Source organism: Ursus americanus, chromosome 11 (genome assembly GCF_024610735.1).
Source record: "Ursus americanus isolate L20-20 chromosome 11, mUrsAme1.1.p, whole genome shotgun sequence".
Lineage (NCBI taxonomy): Eukaryota > Metazoa > Chordata > Mammalia > Carnivora > Ursidae > Ursus > Ursus americanus.
Window position 1 is genome coordinate 69,104,300 of NC_142137.1, and position 26,142 is coordinate 69,130,441.

Genomic DNA, 26,142 nt, shown 5'->3' on the forward strand with positions numbered 1-26,142 from the left:
TGGGTGCCTCAGTTGGTTAAGCATCTGCCTTTGGCGCGGGTCATGAATCCCAGGGTCCTGGGATCAAGTTCTGCGTCGGGGCTCCCGGCTCAGAGCCTGCTTCTCCCTCCGCTCCCCCCCCCCCCACCGTGTGCTCTCTCTCTGACAAATAAATAAATAAAATATTTTTTTAAAAAAGGCATTCCAAAGAAGCTATTGTTTTTTGTTTTTTGTTTTTTTAACTTAAACTGATTCTCAAATGTATAGGCAAGAGCAAAATCCAAAACTAGCCAAGGAGTTGCTTGAAGGATGAGGTTAGCAGAGCCATGAGTTTGTTAAGCAATTTTACTGACTTAGTCTCAGGACTGATTAGTAAAAGAGACACAAGGCTAAAATATTTAAGAAGGTGTCAAGTGGGTGAATATATGTTGTGTGTCTTAAATTTATTCCAGATGGAAGTCTGGGGGACCGCCCTACCCATATTGAACACAGACGAGCTTTTTCTGGAATGTGGTAATCAGCCAATTTAGTGCCATACGGAGGAAAGATGGTATAAAGATCTTTCCAGTGGTGAAAGCAGGTAGAGTCAAAATATTTTAAAATATTTTGCCTCTTTCCCTCTCAGGTTGGTGACTACCTAGAACGTGAGGGGGAGAACCTTTCCAGTAAATTCACTTCAGTCATTTACGTGAAGCAAGGAAATGACAAAGAATTTTATTTTTCAGACGATGAGAGCAGTAATTCATGGAGTTTATAAATCAACAAATAACCACGAAGCCGTTGCCCTAGCCTATTCCTGTGAACAAAGATATTTCTTGTTCAAGGGCAACAGTGAAGAAGCCGTGTGCCTGAAAACCCCAAGCTGATATTGCCCATTATCTGTCTCAGGTTCTTGCACAATGAAGAGTCATGGCCTGTACCTCAGGAGCTTGAGGTGGCCTTGAACCCGCCTGCACTCCCTTACCCGACCCTTACCCTCAGATGCTGGCTCCAGGCCCGTGAGGGGCAGAATTCAAGCCAAACCCTACCGGGCGTTCCCTTCCAGCCTGTATACACAGTGAAATCCAGCTGCAAGTGGGGAACACAGGTCATGTTTGAGGAGGGGACAGAGGGAGGAAATGATGTGATCGGGGCTTGAAGCACAAGCTGGCTGTGGGTGAGAACAGAAGGGGGGGCTTGCCAGATACTGAAGTTCAGGCCATCACCGTCCAGTGAATGAGGGTGACATAGAAGGAACTGCTGACATGCGAAGACATGTTAAAGAGAAAGCACAGAGAAGAGGAAAAAATGCCAGGAAACCCAATCTGTATACATTATTTGAATTTTTCAGAAGGTTGAGTCTGATCCATGAGCTTAATTTATATCACCTGAAAATTACTGAACCAGCGTTTTAAATATAGACGAAAAGCTCCTGTCACCAGGAATCCTAAGTGGTTCAAGGAGAATAGGTTACTCCAAATTACCTTTACTTCCCAGCTACGGATGTTTAGCAGATTTTGAATTTAACTCATCATTTGACAAAGTCTCTGGCAGTCCTTGAGAGTGTTGTTGCCCATGAGTCTGTGTTAAATTGGTTCCCAGCTCTTTGAAAGAGCTGTCATTAATGTTGGAAAAGGCTTCTTAGTCAATGGAAGGAGTCGCCCTATGTACCACTGGGACCTAAAAAGGTCATTCATGATGGGAGACACCTAGGGGTTATGCATAGGGGATGTTGAATGACCGTGAACCAATTGTGTAACAGAGGCATTCAACCAGCGAGTACAGGCCTTTGAAGAATATTAGAATATATTGGGTGAAAACTGCGAACAAAGAAGCATGATTCAGGTTTGTAAAATAATAATGTGTATATTTATATCATTCACATCTCCATCTATTTCTATATTCATGGCCATCTATTAATAGTGGCTAAATTCTGGCAGAAGAATTATGGTGGTTTCTTTTTTCTCCTCTGCTTTATTATTCTTTTCTCTAATGAGAATGCGATCTTCCCCTTCCCGGGCAGAGAGGTGGATGGACCCATTCCCGGCCTGCCTTGAGGTTAGGTGTGGTCAGATGATGGGCACACGTGGTGCTCAAGGTGAGAAACTGCAGGTGGCTGATGGAGAAGACTTGAGGAGAAAGGACTAGAGTGTTGGCACCCCCATCCCGGGGAGCGCAAAGCTGATAATCCAGCCCATGAGCCACAGACGAGAGAAATTCTGCAACATGGAGGCCAGCGGAGTCCACCTTGTGTCCAAACACCGGTGCTTGGGAAGAGCAACACGGCACAGCCATTAGAGAGCAGGAAAGGCCAAGGGGACCTTTCAGGTCAGGCAGCTCTGGCTGGAAATCCAGGCTCAGCCACTTGACAGCTATGGAAGTCACTTCCCTTGTCCGTGAAATCAGAGCAGTACCTTCAACATGAGGTTGTTGTGAGGATCAAGGATAATCAAGTATTTGAGACACTTAGCAGAATGCCTGGAACACAGGGAGCACCCACAAATTGGGAGAACTTTTCTGCGGTTGCAAGAAAATAAAGAGGCAAAGGGGAGCAGCTAAGATATATTACTTTGGCATTTCTGGGAAAGCACTGAGATATAAATCGACTTAGTTTTCCTTCTCACTACATACCTAGAGCCTGACATTTTCTTTAATTTACCTTCAAGCGTGTTAAAACATTTCCTCCCCCATCTGTTTTAATTCTAACCTCTCCTTTTCCACGAGTGACTCAGAAATGGGAAACGATGCATTCACAAAAGCTCACGTACTCTTTACCTTCTGAACTCTGGAACAATATTTCCAGGCGTGGGGATGAAGAAGCGGATCTCAGAATAAGAGAAAGAGCAAGCCGGCGGAATGCTCTCGCCTACACCGCGATCCCCACGCGGCACTCCTAGCCGGGAAGTGAGCGGACGCAGCCGTGCACACATCAGCCTAGCCTGGCTCCCAGGGACTCCCGGAGCAGCTCTGCACGGCCAGGTGGACGGCACCATAAGCTGCCCAGCCTCCGCCAGTGGAAACAGAAGAAAATAAAGCAAGCCCGGAATGTCCCCACGAGAGAATGCAAACTGCATCCTCCTCTAAATAGACACAGACCGCTTCCACGTAAAGCATTCAATTAGACAACAAACAGGAGAACCTTAGTTAAGACTTAACAGATTCTGCCTTAGTCAATATTCTGAAACTATTAAATAAGCATGAACTTCAGTTACACTCAGCAAGAGAGAAAGGGGAGGAGCTCCTTCGCTAGCTTGTTTCTAAAGGTCTGGCTTGCTTGTTATATTTACATTACAGCACCCAACCAGGTCAGGGTTTTAGAAGAAGCAGAACTTTCTTCCAAAGAAATCAGTCCCAGTGAATTGCTAAAATAATAGCCATGACAAATTTAGTATCATCACCGAAATCAAAACAACCCCTTATTTAGACTCTTTGAATTCCAAATACCGGGACAGGTCACAAAACAGAAAAGAGAGAAAAGAAATGTAAATACTAAGCAAACAAACCAAAACCTATTTTTCATATTCCAAACTAAAATAATAATACTCTGTGCTGAAAGAGATGAGGTCACGTGGGACCCCTAGCCTCAGTGTGAGAACAACCACTCGGGCTTTTTAGAACGACCTTACACATCTTCACACCAGTCAATCTAGTAACCCAGCTTCTGAGAAAACTCTCTTAAGGACAAAATTAACTTTTAGAAAAATTCTTTCTGCACGAGGATATTCCACAAGCATTATTTATAAGCACCTAAAATTAGAAACTGCTTACATTTCCGACATGAGGAAACAATAAAGTGAATTATGGGAAACCCACACGATTGAGTATCACTATAATAGGTTTGTAGTAAAATGAATATATTTTAAATATGATGAGATAAAGAACCCAAAATCATATATATATATTATATATATATATATGTATATACACACACACACACATATAATAATCACAACTTTAAAATCAAGTATAAAAAAAGTACTGGAAGCAAAGAAAGCCTTAGGAAAACACTAACAGCAGTTGTCTTTGTGGACACCCCCACACACACATACACACCCCACACACACACCCCCAACACACACACACACACACACACACACACACACACGCACACACACTTAGACAAGTCAGCCAACCTGGAGTCTGGGCTTGGTCTGACTGTTTCAGCATCTTCATTAGGAAGAAATTGAGTAGGTGAGCTTTAAGATCCTTCACAAATCGAACAGTCTCTGATTCTAATACAGAAAACTGATGCCCTCACACACCAGAGTTTCCTGTTATTTCAGTGGGGTCTCCTCAATAGTGATTGAGCGGATCCAGCTCCTTCTCTCTTCCTCGGCTTGCGTGTACAGAGGGGGCTCTCAAAGGGGCGAGGTTAACCGGATGAAAAGAAAAGGAAAACTACAGGGACTGGCAGAGAGTAGCACAGACTAAGCTAATGTGGGGCTAGCTGGTGAATTTGTCTCTGGACCAATATTTTCGGTCGGCAGAGCAGAGAATGCCCGGGGCCAGTGGTGGCCCCAGAGGAAAGGGACATGGATGCAGTCCTAGGGGAAATGAGTGAGGAGTGTTCTGCTCTTGGAACGATCCGATTCTGCCTTCTCCGTGAGGTTGAATGAATTTAGCAGAGATCTCCAAGAGGGCAGCAACTAACTTATGGAAGCCTGAGGCAGCCACTTAGCACTTAGTCCTGACGAACAAGGATAAATTTAGTTTTTGGATTCCTGAGAGTTAGACTGGCCCAAGGCCCAAAACAAAACAGAAGAGAACGTATTCTAGACCAAATTTAACCGTCTCTGGGACCATCTCTAACTAAAATAGTCCTCAATTAAAAAATCATCCTCATCTAATGGTTTGGCAGAAGCCTATTAAAATTAGCTTGTGTGAAAATTTGATGGACCAGTCCTCTGTCCAATATCCCTGTCCCGTACGTGACGTCCGTTAAAACAAACCGAGCTCCGAAGAAGTTATGAATCATACTCAACGCTTTTCTTACATCCTCTGATAAATAACCCAAGCCTCTCTCTCCGAAGTCTAATTTTAGGATAATAAAAACCTAAGTCTAGAGAAAATCGAGGCTTCTTAGTTAATATTTCATAGTTGGCTCTGAGCAGCTTCAATGAGAAAGAGGCATTCTGAGGGGCTTTTCTGTCTAATCCAAGGAGACCAAGACTCAGAGGCAAACAGCGATGGAAAAGTTACCTGGGTAACTTTTTCGGTCTTGAGAAAAGAACAGAGATGGCAGGAAATTAAATTAGATACTCTCTAAGGCCTTTCGTAGCTGCACCGAGCACAAGATGAAAACAGCCAGAGTTAAACAGGAGATGTTCCGAGCAGTAACCGACGCAGCAGGGTCCGTACACAAACGTCTCACACACATTATGTCATTCGCTGTGACAAAAGCCCACCATGCAGGGTCTTGTTACCCCCATTTTACAGATGAGGAAACGGGGTTAGCTAGACTAGGGAGCGTGCAAAGGTCAAAGAGTGAGTAAATGTCTGAAAGCCAGGCTGCTGACCTGACCGCTACCGCTGCTGCTGCTGGGAAGCCCGAGGTAACTAGACTGCACGTGAACTTGAGCCTTGAGAACACGTGCCGTATTTCAATTCCTGGTCCCATTTCTGATGTTGGGGTGATCATGAGTTTTGAGTGACTGCCCTGCCAGCTGGTCCTGCACAGCCTCAGTCACACCTTCTTTCCAGAGCGATGTCTTCCATTTCTGAACCCCAGCCCAGCTCTCCCACGGTCACAGGGTGCGGGGGGCTCTGACCTCACAGCGTGCGTGCCGTCTCAGGGAGCCGCCTGGCTGGTTGCGTTCCCATCAGCCAAGAGTGTGTGAACTATTTGGCTAGGCGCTCAGTGGAAAATGCACGGTTATATTATGTTCAATTTCTGGAAGTTTCTCAAAAGTCCAGTATCACGAAATCACGAAGTGAGGAAAACTAATCTTCCAAATGGGGAAGCATCGACATTCCTGCTTTAAATAAGGACATTCCAATTAGTAAGGAAACCTTTCCAAATAGAGAAGGAAAGCAGGACGGATGTTTGAATGGAAACTGTTGGCTCTTCAGCGGTTGCCGCTGCGGGGTGGTGGCCGTCAGTCAGGGATACACCTGTGATGGGGGAAATGTGTGGAAATACGTGGAAGCCGAGGAATAGTTGGGGCAGTTATCCCCTCAGGTCTCTCCAAGGGGGGAAGTGGCCCGGGACCAGCTCTGGGCCTACAGAAGCAGGCGTGAGGCAGACGCGGCACCAGCTGGCACCAGAAAACAAAAAAAGAGCTTTATTCAGTATATAAACCGCCTCCTACTCTAGTCCTACCATCACCAAGGCAACGTGGTCAGGCCTGCGGTCTTACGGTGCCCACTTCTCTCCTTCCCACGCGGGCCGTGACAAGCTGCGTGGCCAAGCCTGCCCAGGAGCAGCTCTGTGGGCAAGACACTGGGTTTAAATCCCCACTTACTGACTGTGTGACCCTGGGCTTCTCATCTCCGCCTCAGGTTCTGTGTCTGTGTAATGGAGGCAATAATCCCCTCCTTCCAGGAATGGCGTGACGCTTACATGCACAAAGGGACAGAAGGAAAGCGCCCAGCTCAGGCACGCGAGAAGGAGCTCCCCGGTACAAGCCGGCCGGCCCTCCCGGGCTGCCGGACACATCTCTTCCTCCTTCAGGTGCTTTGCCCAAGACCCCAGACCATCTACCATCTTGTCTTATTAACCTTTCCACTGTGGTTCTCACAATTAGTTTCTTTTGTTTGTTTTAAGCAATCTCTACACCCAACACGGGACTCGAACTTATAAACCTGGAGATCAAGAGTTGCGCGCTCTACCACCGAGCCAGCCAGGTGCCCCTCTTCTGTTTTAGTAAGAGTCCTTGTCTGGGCATTTTTTTGACATCCACACAATCCCAGATGAGGTGAAGTGATTTGTAAGACCCTCAAAGTCCACTCACAAGTTTTAATTAAATGATTTTGTCCCCATTCCTGTCCTAAAGGAAGATTGTTCCAAATCATTGATTCTGAGGCTTTCTTCAATTACTTATCTATCTAATCTGCATGGAAGAAATAAGCTGAACCTACGATACGGATTTTGCTTTTACGTTGCTGAAGAGAAATAAAGAGTGGTATTGACAAGATGAAGACCATGATCATATTGGTGTCCTCTGAACATACCAGCACTTCCCTGGAGCCTCGCAATAAGGAGCTGAGAACACGACCCTGGCGATATGGAATATGTTAAGAATAAGCCGAGAAAAGATGTGGCTGCATCCCACCAGGAAGCAATTTGCAGGAGGCTGACTTCTGAGCAGGGTGACGTTGGGGCCAACTTACTGGTGCAACTTAGGTCACCAGCAAATCATGGTGCCTCAATTTTTTTCATAAAATCTGATCTTTAAGATTACAAACTAAATTAAAAACGAATAATAATGAAAAGCCTTTAAAATTAAGACTTACGGCAAAATTTAAAACTTTGTTGGAAATTTCCTTAAATGTATTTTATAATTTAATATTTTCATTCTCGATACCCATTGGGGGAGGGGGTACAACACTAATCTTTTCAGTATTTAGAAGCTCTAAACTTTAAGCAGGCTCCAGTTTGGCCAAACAACCCCACGTGGTCTGGGAGTGGCCGGGTCAGGAGACCGTGGGGATACGGATACTGAGCCACCGGAGATTGCCGAGCACATTCTCTGGCATTGATTTTCCAGTAAAGTTGCTAAGATCGCACAAATCTCTTCACTTATGCCGGCCTAGCCTACCTAGTCTGTCTGGGTCAATGGCTCTTCACCATTATGCACAAGACAGCACTGTCTGTGGCCATGGGAACAGGGCCTGTAACCAACAAAGGTCACTAGCCTCAGACAAATGGCCCAACTGCCAGTCCTGGGGAAGCTCTGAACATTAGATAGGAAATGATAAAGCCAAGATGATGTGAAGTGATGGTAGCCAAAGCTGGAAGGCTGTGTAGCAACACCACATGGACACGGGATTCTCTTCCACACAACAGCTAAGGGGCAAGCCCAGGCCAGGGGGCACTACGTTGATTTATCTTGCATTGGCTGGGATCATCTGGATCAGAGCCCTCGTGACTCCAGCGGTGGTCAAAGACGGAAGTAGAGAGAGGGAAGCACCAGTGTTGACTTGCGTCTGGGTTGGACTCTTGACCATCCACGTGTCTGCATCACCTTGGCCACTTGGCCTCCAGGAATGTCAGTTTCCTCAGCTGTCAGTTCAATACGACCGATTCGCTCACCACAGAGAAGGGCGGTGGGAGAGTTCAGGGAGGGAAGGCATGTGCACGGGTTCTGTCGAGCCCGATTTTATGGCTCAGAAAATGGGAAATGGACCTGCTTCTCCACATGCTGTCAACCACGGTGCTTCGGATTCATACGCACGGCCATGGCATTAATACCCTAGGGTTTCGACCAGGGAGTGGGGCTTGGAGGAAGCACTCTGCTGGCTCTGTCATTACCAGTGGGGATCGTTGTGTGTGTCACGGGAGGGTTCCGTGAGGGTCCGCTCAGGGGAACTAATTTTGGGTGAAATAAGCAAGCGGTCTTTTTCTTCTGTGCCTTGGGCACCAGTGACTGGGCTCTTTTCTCTGGTGGATCCCTCTCTGTCCTCCTCACTGCTCCGTAAGTGCCCTTGATCCTTGAGATCTTGGAGGCCCTGTGGTTACCAACTCTTCCTTTTCTGGTAAGGAGTATGTGGAAGGTGGGAGATCAATAAGGCTAGATTTTAAATCTTTCATTTCTTTGATTTTCATAAAGGGATGCCGATGAACCCAGGCAATTTCCCTGACTTGATCCATGCATAATGGCCCCGAAGAGAGACTTATTAGAAAAGAAATGCACTCAAATGCTTTCCTGACATGAATCATTTATTGAAGACAGAACTGCTGGCTGTGAGGGCCCAAAATAAGTTGACTTACAGTATCCTTGTTTCTAGAGAGGTCTGAAATATGACCACAGAATATTGAAGTACTCAGACAGCAACAGTGCTTTTGGGGTCATTATGGATTGGCTATTCCTCGAAAAGTTTCATTAATAACAGCAGTGATAAACCATGAAGCAGAGCCTCCTCTCTCTCCTTTTCTTTTTCTCCTTTGGTCACAAAGCTCAGGAACAGAGCTCACCGCTGCGTGGTGAGCGCAGTGATGTTCTTTTCAACTTCTGTTAAGTAGAATCCAGGACAGGTATTCTTGGATCTGTGCAAACATTCGTTAATCCATTAATAGCTTTATTCATTCATTAAGTTGTCCCTGAAGCTACTCATTCATCCATTCAGTTAAAGAGCCATTGATTCATATTTATTGTTATAACTTCATACCATTGCATTAGACTTCTGAAGGTAAGCACAGGGGATTCTTACAGGGCCCTCTCTGTGTCTCAGGTGGGTCAGTACTACGCTCAACGAATCACAGCACTTACTGAGTAATATTTCCAGGCCCAGGATGAACCCCCACCCCATCCACTTCTTACAGAGTAAATAGATGCTCAAGAAATGTTGACCCAATCCGAATCTCTAGATGACCTAATATAATTTGATCTTCACACCAATAACTGAACCATCAAAAGCAAAACACAAAAGCAATAGTATGAAATGACAACATCCTACGTTTCTTTCCCATTACAATAAGCACAGGACAGATGACCCAACAATTTATTCTCCTTGCAAAAGCCATGCAGATAACCCCCCATGATTGCTCCCTAAGCCATCACGTTGTGTAACAAGCATGGAATCCTCTTCTACAAATGCTGAAATCGCATGAGGAGATACATCAAACTGACATGAAGACAACGAAAATGAAAGCAAATTACCTACTTAGACCCCATCAGGGGAGCTCAGATATTGGTTGGGGACCAGAGTGGACTGGGTTTTTGTTTGTTTGTTTGTTTTGTTTTGTTTTGTTTTTAAACAAAGACTCTTCTATTACAATACAAATCTAAAAAAATAAAAATACAAAAATAAAATAAAATACAAATCTGATAAAAGTAAAGGAAATTATACTCACTATGTAAGTCACTTAGCCATAGTCATGGAATATTTTTAAAGATAATTTCGCCCCATTATAACAGTAATTCACATTCATTATATAACATTTGTAAAGTTCTAAAATGTAGAAATTTTAGCACCTATAACCGTCACTGACATTTTGGTTTATTCTCTTTCAGTCTTTGGTGAATGCGTAGACTTCTCTTTTTTCTTTGCTAGGTACAACCATGGCAGAGGCCTTTTTGTTTTTAAATATAGTTGAGTGCTTGGGTTAAATCAACTTCATACGTCCTTTTCTTAAGCTTTAGTGAGATCATCTTCAATGTCCATATATCACAAGATAACTCTTCTAGTAATTATACTGGCCATATCATAATTATTATCGCCTCATTGTTGTACGTTTAGACTTCTTTTTGCCTTTTTAATAATAAATAAAGCAATGATTAATAATTTGGGGGGTAACTTTTCTTCTGATTTTTTACTTTTTTCCTTAGAATGAATAGGATTTCTGGGTTCAAGGAGCAAATGGTTTAAGGTATCTGGTAAATATCACCAAATCCGTATCCAAAAGGTTTGCAGTTATTTACATTCTTCCAGCAAAATACAAAAATACCCATCTCCTCACATGTCTGTCAACAAGAATTCTCCCTTAAGAACAACAAAAACTAGACTCACTCTTCATATACGAAAAGTGTGTCTCATTGTTTTAACTTGCATTTTTCAGGATGACAAGTAAAGTGGCATATTTTTTAACATTCATTAAACTATTGCTTTTTCTTCCTGACTTGCCTTTTTATCTATTGCCCGTTTATCTCTTGCATATCGATTTTCATGAACTCTTCATATATTAAATAGAATAACATCTTTCTTATTCCATTTAAAATGACCATTTTCCCCAGTTTCTTTGCCCTTATTTTTAGCTCATTGGAGCTTTAAATTATTATGAAGTGAGAACTATGATTTCTTTCATAAAGTTTGAGCTTAGAAAGTTCGTCCTTCTACCCTTTTCATCCTGCAGAAAACATACGTCACTGTTTTTCATAACTAATTTTTATTCTTAACTATTTGATCCGACATTTGTCTATGATAATCCGTGAAGATCTAAATGGGTGTATTTCCAAATATTTAAAGAGTTGTATCCAAGGCATTTATTGAAAGATCCTCCCTGTTCCTAAGTTCATACTACAATCCCATCCCTTAAATAACAGTAAACAGGGAAGAAATGAACTACAGGGATCGACACTCCAACTACTCATTTTATAGATGAAACACGGGCCATCAAGAGAGTCAGGTGACAGGCCCCATCACTCACGAGGGTAGGGACTAAGCTCTGAGCACTCTTTCTTCACTGGCCCTCCACCAGATGCTGTTTCCTCTTCCAGAGGCAGCAAATCTTACCGTGTACTACAGACCTGCCTTTACCAATCACTAGTTAAGAATCCATAGGAAACCGGGAAGCTGTACCTTGGAACTACATTCATGCCAACATAATCCCAGACGGGAATGAGGGAAACCAAAGTGGATGCTGAAGCCACTGCCTGGGCCTTACTCTTCCCATTCAGAGATCCAAGAAGTACTCTCAGCACTTGTAAGGGTCCTGCTAGCTCTGATATTGTACTTATCTACCTATAGGCTGCTTTCTGCAGAAGGAAAAAAAAAAAGAAGAAAGGAAAATAGTTCAAATTTGTAAAAGGACACATTACCAAATAGATTAGGGAATGGAAACCCTAGCACACACAGCAGGGAGCTTTAGTTGTCTTAACTGGTACATCTCAAGAACCCAGAATGGAACGCATCCAAGAATAGAGGGGACAGCAAAGCCTCACAAGGCCTCTGGGCCACTTCCTGCTGAAGGACCAACAGCCTCGGACACAGGGGACACAGGGGACACTAAAGGGAGTCCAGGGACACAGGGAACCCGCAGGGCCTCCTGGGACACAGGTGAACCACAGGGCCTCCTGGGACACAGGAAAAATTAGAGGGAGTCATGGGCAGCAGGCAGTGACTGAGGTAGGTCCGCCAGAATGGGAGAACTCTCTTTCCAACACAGACACTTGTTTGATGGTTATTTTTGGAAATAGTAAATTAAAGTTCAACATTGTGAATGCCCAAATTTAAGGAATTGCTTAAGAAACTCAATGGATTCTTTGTGCCCTGATTAAGCCAGACTTTAATTTTACCTCTGCTTTTAGGTTATGAGCTCCTTCAGTGTCAGGGACCAGATATATCATAAGAGAATTAGAAATAATTTTGAATTACAAATGAATAAATGGAAAATAATTATAAAATATCTAGAGGAAGCACCAGTAGTTTCGTTTCTTCTAAAAATTCTTCTCTGAGTAAATAATTAAACTGTAACAGAAAGACTTAGGAGGGCCAGGAAGCACAACAAGCAAGTATATTTAGTGACAAAAAGATGTTTACAATACGTGCAAGCAACAAAAATACATACTGCAGGAGACAACTTGTATAAGACAAGAAAAGTGTATCTCTGTGGTTAGGAAATAGTCTGGATGATAAGCCATCAAACTTTTTTAAATTTCTGAAATATTTTAAATACACGAAACATACAAAATATTTTATCCCATTGATATTTAGTCATGTTTGCTTCGTATTTTTTTTTAAGATTTTCTCTATTCAACAGAGAGAGAGAATGCACAAGCAGGGGGAATGGCAGAGGGCGAGGGAGAAACAGGCTCCCTGCTGAGCAGGACCCAGGACCCTGAGATCATGACCTGAACCGAAGGCAGATGCTTAACAGACTGAGCCACCCAGGTGCCCTGCTTCATGGTTTTTGTTGTTGTTGCTGTTTTTGTTTTTAAAGAAATAAGCTGTTAGAGATATTGAAGCCACTTCTCCAGTTTGAGGTTGAAATTCATGTGTTTTCTTCTGTGTCTATTCTTCTGTATGTATCTGTATTCACAGACAATATGTTTTTAGTTGTGAAGATGTACATAAAAAATATTCAAATTATTTATGATTTCCATTCTACACTCGCTACTTTTTGAAATTTTATGCATCCAGTTTAGTTGTTTTAAGTGCAGAAAAATATTCTTTTGTATGACTATACCAAAAATGAATGTATTATCATATTGATGGACATTTAGGGTCTTCCCAGTCTTTTTCTCTATTACAGACAATGAATGGATTAATGACCACTGCAACTGGAATTGTTGCATTAGTCTAACAGCACGCCTCCAGCTTTCCCAGATATTAACAAATTGCTTTCCAAAGTGGTTGGACAATTAACACTCCAGAAGGATGTTCTGAGTTAGAGATAATGGAAAATAGTAATTTTCTTCTTTATGCTGGTAAATACTCCTGGTAGAAGAGTGTTGGGGTAATGCATTACCCTACTTGGGTAATGTACTTTAGTTCAGGGGAAAAAAAAAGAGCTCAAACTTTTGCACCACACTTTTCAGATTACTTAAGTATGTTGTACATTACTTGGTATTGACTATGCTGTCTGATTTATCATGTACCCGTTTTATAGATAAGGAAATAGAGGCTCAGGGAAGTTCTACGACTTGTTTAGTTTGGGCCTTCAGTTTCTTTTTGTATCATTCCCATCAACCTACTCGACAAAACTACTGGGGGTGAAAAATAAGACAACTGGCTTGAAATTGTACAAAATATTATAAGGTGATTTATATACATGTATAATTCATTGGTTATCTTTTTTCATGGTTATGTCACTCCTCCGCACAGAGTAAAAAATAACTAAATATCAGGGAATATGGGGGAAAATACATTCTTACAAAACTTCAAGGTACCATTTCAACAGGTCCTTCCCACGGACAGAAGTATAGTTTAGCAATGGTTTATTGCTGGGAGACTTACTCCTTTAATCCTTGATCTAAGCTTTATTCAAACAGTAATTTAATTCTTAAAGATCAGTAAATAGTGACTCAAATGAGAGAACAAAAAATGGATTCAATACAGAAAGCAAGTGCTTTTCGGTTTCAGATAACGTTCTTCACAGGACTTCCTACTTTCTAAGAAAGCAAATCCTGGCAGAGTGGAGAGCTCTGGAAATACAATGCCTGAACTCAAAAAAAGCTGGTGTCCTAAAACTGTTCGGAGAAAGGCACACACTGTGGCACCTGGCTGGCTCAGTCGTAGAGCACGCGACTCTTAATCTCAGTTCATGAGTTCAAGCCCCACGCTGGGCATGGAGCCTACTTGGGAAACAAAACAAACAAACAAAAAACCTAAATAAAAATAAAAGTTCTAAAAAAGAGAGAAAGAGAGGAAAGAAAAAGGCATACACGGCTGAACACACCCACCAAACCATTTTTGCTATCCTGAGGGCCCTGCAGAGGTCCAGCAGGTTGGACAGGACACAGCCCCGGTTCCCTGTCATAAAACCCCCTGTAATCCCCACTACAGGAGCTGACTCAACAGCCCTTCTGAGAGTTGCTTCTTCATTCCTTCCCTGTGGCATCCCATGCATAGACTTCTCCTGCCTCAGGGCCCTGATAACACTTCGAGATAGGCCTGAATAGCAAACGGACTTGGATTTGAAGGTCTGAGACGTCTATGCGAAGTATCACTGTTTCCTTAGCCTCCTGACGATTTTAGGAGGTGAATGAAAAGCACCCGGCTCAGGTTCCCTAGATGTTGAATGGAGTTCCCATATGATCCCCAAATTCCAGTCCTAGGCATGTGCCCCAAAGAAATGAAAACATGAAGTCCACCCAAAACTTGTATACGAACGTCCGGCACAGTATTGTTCATAATAGCTAAAAACGCAAACAGCCCTAATGCCCATCGACTGCTTCATGGACAAAACGGTGTGTATCCACACGATGGAACATTACTCAGCCACAAAAAAAGAAGGAATGACAGATACATGCGACAACATGCGTGAGCCTCAAAGACATTACAGCAAGTGAAGAAACCAGTCGCAGAAGACCACATGCTGTGTGGTTCTGTGTATAGGAAAGATCCGGAATAGGCAAATCCATAGAGATAGAAAGTAGACTACTGGTTGTCCAGGGCTGGGGAGGGGGGGGAGTGACTGCCCCTGGGTACCGGTTTCTTCCTTTTTTTTTTTTTTTTTTGAGGTGATGAAATGTTCTCCTAAGTACACAGTGGCGATGATTGCACAACTCTGAATGATCACAAACCACTGACTTGTACACTTGAATGGGTGGGCTTTGTGGTAGGAGTTATATCTCACGAAGCTGTTTTAAAAAGCAAGACAAGCTCCTGGGTCTACAGATGACAAAATATAAGCATAGTCAGCTTTTATTCTACATGTGATATAATCACACATGTCCCGACGTTGTTGAAAACAAGGAACGGGTGAGTCCTGATTGGGGAAGAACAAGGGGAATTTCAGCCTGCAGAAAAGGCACCCTCCCCTCACCCAGGCAACAGAGCAAGATGGCAGTGCCCTGGCGTGCTGCTGTGATGTGAGTGCCCACCAGCACACCATAGGGATGTATGTCTGTGACACTAGGCCATAAATAAGGGTAGGACGGGGCCTCAACTTCCATCCTAAGCGAAGCCCGTGGGCAAAGGCTGTAAGGATAATTACTACCCCTATATCTTCCGGTCAGTCTCAAAGAACAAAGGGAAATCAAGCTCAGGGATGCACGCCAACAGAAGCAATTGCCACCATATAGGATAATTAGGTTCCGCACTTAAGGTCCAGAGAAAATCTTCAGTGGGTCAAAAGTTTTGAATACCTGAGATTGAATACTCTGCTTCTGTTCGTTACTATCAACGCGACCCACTAAAGAACATAATAGACTATATTCGCTATAGCAGACTCACCATGATTAAATTCAGATGAGATTTCAGGGCTGAAATATGCGAAAGAGATTTTACTAGAGCTATAATGTCAGCTGCCCTTTAACGGCCAAGCAGAGCAGAAGCTGACAACGCTTCCCAGGAGCAGGACTCCGGGAGGCAGGGCCGGTGTCTGGTGGCTTACCCCCTCGCCCAGGAGCCAGCACGGGGCCTATGTGTAGTAGACACTTACGGAAAGAGTTTGTGAATGAAATCTGGTGAGTTGCCAAAAGCTTCACTTTGTTAATGAAATCAGTGGGGAGATAAATAATTGAGTAGAAAAAAATGGGTTCATCAATCTGCAACATTAGAATTTTTACATTTTTTTGGTTGGAAGACAAATGAGCCAGGATAGAAGTCAGGAATTTGTGCTGCCTTGTTGTCCAGGTTTAGGTCTGAGAGACTTGCTCTTTCCCCAGAGTCTGAGTTGTTCACTTGATCAACCCACAGCATCCAGTTCCAAAGGTCTGCTGCGCTGTTCTGAGACACAGACACTGTGGCTGGGGACAGGTGGAGGCTGCCCGCCCCACTCTTCCTCCAAGCCCTTCCTGTGGAAGTCCGCGTCCCTCGAGTCGGATTCTGGGGATGGGGATGAAGTAGCAAGGAAAATGGGACCTATTTCTAATCCATACTTTGGATCCGGAATAAAAGCGGTGAACTTAAAACCAGACGGATGCTGAAAACCATATATCCCTCACCAGGTGAGTGAATAAACAAGACGTGCTCTATCCATACAGTGGAATCATGCTCAGCAAAATGAAAGGAACAAACTACAGACCCGTGCAACACACGGACAGGCCTCCAAAAAAGCTCTGCTAAATGAGAGAAGCCAGACGAAAACACTCTATAGTGAATTATCCCATCGATCTGCAGCTCCCAGAACAGTTGAAACTGCAGAAACAGACAGTGGATTCCTGATTACCTGGGGCTACAGGGACAAGTGGGGCTCACGTGCACAGGAACCGGGGGGGGGGGGAGGTCCTGGGGGTGACCGAAAGGCTCTACGCTGGATTTTGGCGACCATAGCACAACGGTATAAACTGCCCAACTCATTGAACTGTACACTTAAAATGGGTGCATTTTATTGTATGTAAAGTAGGTCTCAAAAAAGCCATCCAAAAATCAGATGAATGAATGGAAGAAAGAAAAAAAAAATGGTTGAATTCCCAACAATGAAAAAGAATGAGAGGCCCATCCTTTCAGTTTGAGGAGCCGATTTAAATTAATTTTCTTCACAGAAATTAAAAAGGAATGTGGACAGGAATGAGTGAGAAAGAGATGTAAAATAGGAAAAAGGAAAGACAGCATGAGCTCCATCTTCTATTTCATAGCGGAAGTGAAAACAAGCCTGTTTTGTTGTCCCATTAGCTTTTGAGTCCAGCTGGTCTCCCAAGCCCCAGCTCCACTATCATACACACAAAGATGTGAGCATACATTCTGTGATCTTTTTACTTCAATAAAAATAACACCTTTGCTCCACCATTTTCCCAGTTGACTCGCCCAATAATGGTATCAACAAAATAAGTTAAGCCAACTCAGCATAGCTTAGCGTTAGTGGCTGCACGCTGGTTCCATGTGATTGTTTATTAGTTACTAAATTGAAACCTTTGGGACAAGTCCTGCATACCAGACTAAAGGCTCCTGTATTTACATCTCCCAACTTTTGGAAACAGGGAATTTTGTTTGTCTCCAGTCCTAGGATACTCTTCCAATTGCCCCATGAGATGCCAAGATCAAGAATGAGAATTCAGAGATGAAAACTGCGAATTCACTGCCTTCCTTAAAAAGTGATTTGTCTTGGGGGCGTCTGGGTTGGCAGTCACTTAAGTGACTGACTCTTGGTTTTGGCTCAGGTCGTGATCTCAGGGTCATGAGATCGAGTCCTGCATCGGGAGTCTGCTTAAGACTCTCTCTCCGTCTCCCTCTGTCCCTCCCCACCCCCACCCCGCCTCAAGTAAATAAGTAAATCTTTAAAAAAAAAAAAAAGTGATTTGTCTTGAATGGAATAACTGAAATAACATGGCAGCAATTCCACCTTTGTATTTCTCTATCCTCCCCCATTTGAACACAAATTTCCCACAAACAGGGGTGGCGGAATCTCCACAAATACTTGAAAGTGTCTAACTATCAACTTTTAGAATTTTGTTTTTTATTTATTTGACAGAGACAGAGACAGCCAGCGAGAGAGGGAACACAAGCAGGGGGAGTGGGAGAGGAAGAAGCAGGCTCCCAGCGGAGGAGCCTGATGTGGGGCTCGATCCCAGATCGCCGGGATCACGCCTTGAGCCGAAGGCAGACGCTTAACGACTCAGAATTTTGTTTTTTAAAAAGCGACCTTCTACTGAATATAAAATTGATGTTTTTAGTAGAAAACATCAAACACACATTTTTCTTCAGGTCTTGAGTCAGAAAGGCAATCAAAACAGAGAAAACCTACACACACATTTCAATGGACCCAGGAGAGCAATAATGGCTCACAATCACCAGAAATGATTTCTCTTATTTGAGGCAACTTCAGCCTTGGACTTTGGCATCTTCATATGCTGGAAGATGGTTCGATATTCCTCCCAAAAAACCATGGAAACACCGTCGACAGACAGCCGTTCTTCGGACTGGGTTTTAGGAAGGGTCAGTTTAAGGTGTAATCACATAGCCAGAGGTAAAGAACTTGGGGACAATGTCACTACAAGCTTCGCTAAGCAACACACCATCCTTCCTACACTGAGACGACCTGACATGACAGTGGCTCGAGCGGTCGCCCCTGTGCTCTGAGCTGCTGGTGATCACGGCTTTATTTTTATGTAGCCATCTGGGCTCACATGGTCCCACTTTTGAAAAGCCGTCCGGAGTTAGGGCAGGACTGTAGTTTTCCCGTTCTACCTGGCACTCACCAACACCCAATAACCTCCCTAGACTCGATGCCATATGGACTAGATAATTTGGGGGGCCCAGGGCAAAATGAGAATGTAGGGCCCCTTATTCAAAAGGTATTAAGAATGTCAAGACAGTGGGATGCCCGGGGGCTCCGTCGGTGAAGCGTCTGCCTTGGCTCACGTCACGATCTCCTGGGATCAAGCCCCACATTGGGCTCCCTGCTCGGCGGGGAGCCTGCTTCTCCCTCTCCCTCTGCCTGTCGCTCCCCCTGCTTGTGCTCTCTCTCTGTCAAATAAATAAATAAAATCTTAAAAAAAAAAAAAAAGGGAATTTCAAGGCAGTGAACGCAGCATCTCACACCAAGAGCAAGTCCCCGTGTGACCTTGCCGCTTGCACACCCCCCAAGCTACGCCCACCTGGGGGCGTTCTGACCGGCCCAGTGGGCAGCCCCTCCACCTGCCCAACTCAGGAAGGCATTTAAGAATTGCCAGAAAGCAAACAAAAATCTCCAGGAAAGGGGTTCACTTTACAAAATACGTCGGTAGCTGACTCTGTAGCGTGCAGCTGCAAGCTGCCTGCCAGAGCCCAGCTCCTGAGCTCACCGAGTGGTTACACTTGAGTCTCACCTCTGTCCTCCCACCGACTTGGGCGCGCGGGCCACCGTCAAAGGCACCCACAGCCACTTGACACCGTACGTGCTTGGGGCTGGTACGAGCTACACTGCATGCTAACACACAAACCTGTCCCAGGGAAGGAGGGTCGGTGTCTTCTTGAACAAAAGCCCCACTGGCCTGGCCACTTGCTGCTGGGAGGCATTCAGGCATCGGGGGTGGCGGTCCTCCCACTGGACGCCCCCCTCCAAGGATGCCTTGCATTCCTCCAGCAAATACCTACTGAGGCACCACCCTGGGGAGTGGAGCCACCAAACGTCCAGTCCCCGTCCCCAGGGAACTTGCTACAGTGTAGGGAGGAATGAGGAGAGACTCTCCTGAAATTGCAGTGTGTTTTCAGAAGGGAAAGTGAGGGCAGGTGGGTGGTGAGGAGGTCAGGACAGTCTTCCCTGAGGGCATACCTCTGTGCCCCTGTCTTCTGTCCCCTCCACCTGAGGCCCTCCCTTCCCCCTTCCTCCCAGGCTGTGTTCGATATTCCTCCCAAAAAACCATGGAAACACCGTCGACAGACAGCCGTTCTTCGGACTGGGTTTTAGTAAGGGTCAGTTTAAGGTGTAATCACATGGCCAGAGGTAAAGAACTTGGGGACAATGTCACTACAAGCTTCGCTAAGCAACACACCTTCCAACCCTGCCCGAGACTGTACCATCCCGCTGCCTCCCCCGAAACCGTGAGATGCCTTTTTCCCTGTCTTCTCATGGTCCCTTCCATCTTCACTGTGAAGTTCACGGGTCAAGGACTGAACCATCACGTGGTAATCATCACTTACCGCATGAGTAAATGAGGTCAAAGATTCAGCACCGTACCAAGGCCATAGAGATCAGTAAATGTTTTCCTGTGCCTATCTGCCTGCCTTCCTACCAGCCTGAATTCCTTAGGAGCTCCCGTGGTTTCATCCGGGATCCACAGCGTCCAGCGTGCAGACCTGGCTGTGGCAGGTAGGTAATCAATATTCATACTACGAATGACTTGAATGGCCAGTCACATCCACCACACCGTTCCAGACAAATACCCAGCTTATGGTGCATGAATAAGCCGACCACAGCGTCCATGGAACGTGGCTGCTGTACCACACGCAGACCCGGGCACCGTCACTAACACAGCAGCATTCCTACAGGCAGGTGGGTATTTTACTTGCCAAAAATCCAGCTACTAATGGAATGTTACTAAGCAGTATTTGATGTGGGACAACTCAATAATTTAACTCGACCTCTATTCTAGGAATCTATGTTGGTCAGAGATAACAGAACCTACCAGACTCTTGCTACTATAGTTATGACACAGACCATTAGCCCCTTGTTACACTCCTCTAACACAGAACCTTGCACACGGAGGATCTGAAGAGGCTGAGGCCCGTAAAGGTATCAACCTTAACACCCGAGCAGGGACTCAAGAGCCAAAGAGCTGGTTTGCCCTTATGGGCTATGCAACCCTGGGCAAATTCCTCATCTGTAAAATGGAGACAATAGGTCCTACTTCATGGGGTCATGGTGAGGATTAGTTGTTTCTGGAACCCTGCCTGACACATGAGAACCTTACGTGTAGCTAGCTAGCAGCAGCATCCTCATCGCCTTTGTTCTGGCTCTGGGTTTCTGTTTGTCCAGAGTCACTGTCTTTCTAGCCGCCCTCTTTCTGTCACATGGTTCCAATTCTCCCAGCCCATCAGAATCACCTAGAACACATTTTTAAAAAATCGAGGAACCAGAGACTCGATCTGCTGGTCCAAGGTGGGCAATACTAACAGACAGGCAAGGTTGAGAACATGGGTGAGACTCTGCCACTGAGACCCTGAGATGAGACTAAAGCGACGGAGACGCAGCTCCTTGCTCACTGCAGCCTGGTACTCGCCCCGCATTGTCTGTGGCTGTGTCCCCGGACCCTGCATCCGAGCGCAGGGATGCGAGCTGGCTCAGCGTGCCCTCCCACGCCAGCGCCACCGAGGCTCGCTCTCTCCTGCTTTGATTTACCTCCCTTTTCCTTCTGGCGTAGCCTGGGGTAGGAACCAAACAGGGAGCAGACGCGCCAGGACACGCCGTCTGGGGCTGGGAAGGCCAGCTCAGAGCCCAGCTGCCCCGGGGGACGGCTGTGGCCCGGAGCAGGCAGCCGGCCACCTCCACGTTACCTGTCGCCATCTCCGTCCTCACCCATCTGAGCCAGGGGACAACTTGTCTTGAATGAAGTAATTTTCTGGAAAGTTAAAATTTAGAACTAAATTGCTAAAAGATAAAGTGGACGAGACCGCTCTCTGCTTTTGATGGCAGTCTTTCCAGCGTCCTCCGGGTTGTCCTGCCTGAGTAAACGGAGGACGTCACATGACACACACACGGCTCAGGACCATGGCTCTGCTGGACACTAGTGGCTCTCAACCCTGAAACTTTCCTTAGCCGACTGCTCTTTTCGTTCCCTACCCTGCGACCGAGGGTTCCTTCTTCACCATTTGCCCAGGCAGACAAGTAAGCGACCTTGTTAAGCCAGTCATTTCAGGATTGTACTTGCTGTGAGGAGGTTCAGGGTAAAATCAGATTAAGCCTCCAGAAGTACATAGGCTTTGGACAACAGTTTTTCCCACCAGGCACTGCAGATTTGGGGCCATCTTCCACGCAGCTGAATCTGACCCCGCCTAGATATTCTGCCCTCTCGTACATGGACTAGGCTTTTGCAGACTTGCTGGCTTGAGCTGAATTAGACAATAGACCCCCCCCCCCGCCCCCCGCCGTGGTCACAGAGAAGGCTTCTCTACTTTCAGCAGGCTCCGCCCCCTAATGCCCTGCCCAGGGTCCCACGAGTTCTCAAGTGCGCATTTCACTGGAATATACTGTAGCACTTCTCATGTGCGGATGCCATTGCACCCTAACCTTGACGGCATTATTTCCATTTTCAGTGAAACCTTGGGCCAAGTGATACTGCATATCCACACTTGATAACACGGCTCTATTTGTTTAAGTCATCTCGATACCCAACATGGGGCTTGAACTCCTGACCTGGAGATCAAGAGCCGAGTGCTCTCCTGATTGAGCCGGCCAGGTGGCCCAAAAACATGGTTTTAAAAAGAGCAGGGATACACACACACACACACACACACACACACACACACACACGAGAGGCCTACCCTTCTTCCTTATTATTCGCAAGTATATCTAATAAAACTTGGTTTGCTTGTGCCTAGGCAAAGTCCACAGTTCAGATTTTTTTTTTCTCCACCAACGTCTTATTGTAAAAGGGAGGAAAAGCACTTAATTGGGGTAGTTCGGTATTGAGTTCTCCTCGTTCCCTCTATTACAACAAGATCTGCCCATGCCCAGGCTTCTTAGTTAAGGCAGGAGGTTTGGATTGAGTTATTCTTCAACTCCTAGAGCCCGTAAGACCCTTAAAGTGGTGCGTACCTTGAGGATAGCTCATTAGGATTTGAATTGGCAAATTTCACGTGCCTGACTATTCTGTTCAAATTTCAAAAGATAACCCCAGTGAGAGAAATCTTTATGAGACCAGGAGGTAATGTATCATAAACCAGTGATAAGATAAAAGACATCTATAAGCAGTAGGAGTTAAAGCAACCCCTTATCGGAGAGACAGTCAATGCAACGGGACAGGAAGAGATTAGAAAGAACAGAATGGGCGTTGGGCTAATCCAGAGAAGGAGTTATTCCAGTAGAAGGGAAGAAAGTCCAGAAGCGTGGATGACCAGAGCCAAAAACGAGAGGGACTCAAGCAACCGTCCATCAGTGATACCATCAGAGAGACAAGGAAGAAACAGATGCAAGGCAGGCCAGTCCCCGGGGATGACTCATGGCCTGCTCCGTCCCACCCCATCCCCAAGACTCACTGTTCAGTGACAGGAATAAAGAGGAAAAGTAGCGGAAGGGACAGCACGATAAATTGACTTCCTTCCCACAAAGTCACTTAGAGATCATCCAGCTCAGTTTTCCTCTAAAAACTTTACGCAGATACGCTCCCTTCAGCAGAAGAAGCTAACTCTCCAGGGTCTGGAGCTATGGCGTAAAGCCATCGAACAACCAAGCACGTTTTGCTTTAAAAGTTCACATGAACATTGCGTGTTATGTCATGGCATATCCATGTTGGTTTTATTTTTTAAAATAAAATATATCTTGGCTCTTTCAGCAAAACGGATGCTTGGGTGACCTGGGCCTGGTTTACCCTGCAGCTCTGCCCACGTGCTGGCACACCCCCAAAATGACCCCACTATGCTGGTGGTTGAAGAAGTTGGCCTCTACACAGGCCTCCTCCCTGACCAGGTTGGGAAATGAGGCCACAGAGGCCATGCGAGGCTACCTCCCAGTGCCGGGGCCAGTGCAGACCCAGAGATAGGCCCTGGTCTCAAGGAGCCTAAGGTCCCACAGAAAGTAAGCAGGTGGCCAGGGTTGGGGAGCCAACCCAGGCTTTGCCACCCCTCCCCTGGTCCTCCCTTCTGCAAGGCTGATTTTCATGGTCCCTAAAAGCACCCCCCCGCCACCCTGCTCCCCGTCTCTGTGGCCCAGCAGAAAGTATCTACAGCAGGAGGCCTGGCAGTCTCCAGACTCCGGCTAATGCTATGTTCCCATGCTATGTTCTTCGACAAGGGCAGGACACCTTGACTGCCAGTCTGCTAGTCCTCTCCCTGCCCAGAGAGGCAGGCAGGGTCGTGTCATATGGTTTACCCGTTCTTAGGCAATTGCAGCTCAGTGCTTGCCCAACACCCACAGGACACAACTAGATCCCAGCCTGGCAAAGCACACGTTCCAGAAAGGTACATCTTCTCTGGGGAGCCAAGCCAAAGCGAAGCTGTTAGGACCAGACTGTCTTAAAGACAAATCACAGTTCAGCCATTTGAGAAGACAGAAGGAGTGGGGTGGAGGGGATGAAGTCCCAGTTTGGCTCAAATTGGACCCAAAATAAATAATTAAAACAATCAGGCACATTTAAAACATCTCTGCGGTCCTTTCTCCCTTTCTGCCCTACTTACACTTTAACCCCACTCTCCTACCAGAAGTGGGAGGCCAAAGGAGGAATTTAGTGACACCACAAAACTTTCATTGCATCATTCAGTCTTAAGTAACTTCTTCAATTTCCACATGATGGGGGGGTTAAGATGTAGAATGTCTGCTCATTTATGTGAAGCTATGGAAGGTCCTTTAACCCTGAAAGAAGATACAGGGAAGTTGTGGGAAAGAACGCATCATGCAAGCACACACAATGCTTTTGTAATTTCTGTCTTATCCTGTAGGCAGCCCCTATCTGGTTCACCTTTGTACCCTCAGCGCTTGGCCCACAGTAGGCTGGAAACAAGGGTTCAGCAAGGAATGCCATGAGAGGGTTCTGGAATCGCGTGGGAGTCTAGAAGAACAGACTCACCCGAGCCCCCCACCCCCACCCCAAGCCCATCTTTCCAGTCCTGGAAAGGAGAAGGGCAGACAAAGGAAGGAACAAGGTGGCTGGATGTCCAGCATTACCAGGCACTGGGCTGGGGAGCCGGGGCCTTACCTGAAGTAGGGGCTGGTCCCAGGACAAGCAGTAAAAGGGCCCTCTGGCCTAAGTGAGAAGGCCGAGAAGGCTTGAAATGCCTTCGCGATTGGAAGGGGAGGGTGCTAAGAGGCAAATAAGTAACCAGTGGGCCCTGGGTGTGGAGCTCACTGGTTGGCTAGAAACTGGGAATTAATCAGGAACTCCCAGCAGACAGACCTGAAGTCCTTGTGGCAAGCGCTCTCACAGTTCTTTCTGTAGATATGTTAATCCATCCCGCCCAGGGGCTGTCTTGCCCTCTGGGGGAGTTGAGGGAGTTGAGGCCCGTGGGCCTTGCCAGGATGAGGGGCTGGGGCCACCCAAGCAGAAGGCTGTGGATGGGGCCCTATTTGAGTGCTTCCCGTTACAAGTCTGCTCCTCATTTACTTTCTTAACTGGTTTTCAATTCTCAGCTGTTAATTTAAATGACCGAATTGCCCCTTTGGTTTGGGCTGTGGTTGTAAACCTGGTGAGTACAAGTTAGTCCTGAGAAATGGGTTTGCTTGGATCCGGGAGCCAGAGGACCTGATTTCTGAGGGTCAGAGGTAGGAGTTCCCTGAAGTCCTCAACTGCGGGGGATTCCGTCCCCCAGGGGACAACTGGCAATGTCTGGAACATTTCTGGCTGTCACTCCTGGGGTGGGAGTGGGGGTGGGGTCCACTGGTGGAGGCAGGGTTGCTGCTAAACATCGCACAGGGCACAGCAGGGCCCCGGGACAAAGCATTGTTCGGCCCCAAATGTCAACAGTGCCCAGATCAAGAATTTGTCCTAAAGGAATGTCGGCCTGGGAGGACCTGGGGGGGGGGGGGGCGGAATCAGGTGAAGCAAATCTGACCCCTGGCTCCCTGACCCCACCTTTCACAAGGCTACAACACCCATTCTGTGCCAGGTACTCTGCTCGGTGCTAGAAACAGTGCAGTTAGAAAGGCAGTTGTTAGGATTAAACCTTAAAGAGCAAATTGCCATTCAACGTCATAGCATCTACAGTGACGTTTTATGAAGGACGGGTGACGGGATGGAGGATGAATGTCAGAAAACAGAGGCAAGAGTTTCAGGAGATAGACACAAAAGGTGCCGCACGTCTGGGAAAGGAAGCGGCTCACCACCGCAGGTCCACGCAGCCCGCCCTTCCCCGCAGCAGAAGAGAGAAAAGGGGGGCACGGAGCCGGGCCCAGGAGGAAGGTTCAGAGATGGTACCGCTGGTGTGCGGAGAGCGGCGGCATCCTGGGAAGGAGCACTTGGGATGGAGAGGCTCTTTAAGCTTTCATCAGCCTGGGGTAACCTCAGCCCACGGAGAGGTGACAGCTCACGAGAGAGCGCAGGAGACGGGAAGAGACCAGATTTCGCTCCCGGT

General features: G+C 46.1%; 1 protein-coding gene across 3 annotated transcripts in view; it reads right to left on the reverse strand.

The window, feature by feature from the left end:
• The window catches only part of AGPAT4 (1-acylglycerol-3-phosphate O-acyltransferase 4), a 120,736-nt gene that overhangs the window by 87,592 nt on the left and 7,002 nt on the right, over positions 1–26,142 (reverse strand). The window contains exon 1 of one of the 3 annotated variants that reach the window (XM_045805480.2): positions 24,771–24,926. The exons of the other annotated variants lie outside the window; for them this stretch is intronic. The gene's annotated coding sequence lies outside the window, so the exon portion shown is untranslated. Of the gene's footprint in view, positions 1–24,770; positions 24,927–26,142 lie in introns of those variants that run through there. 3 annotated transcript variants of the gene reach the window in all.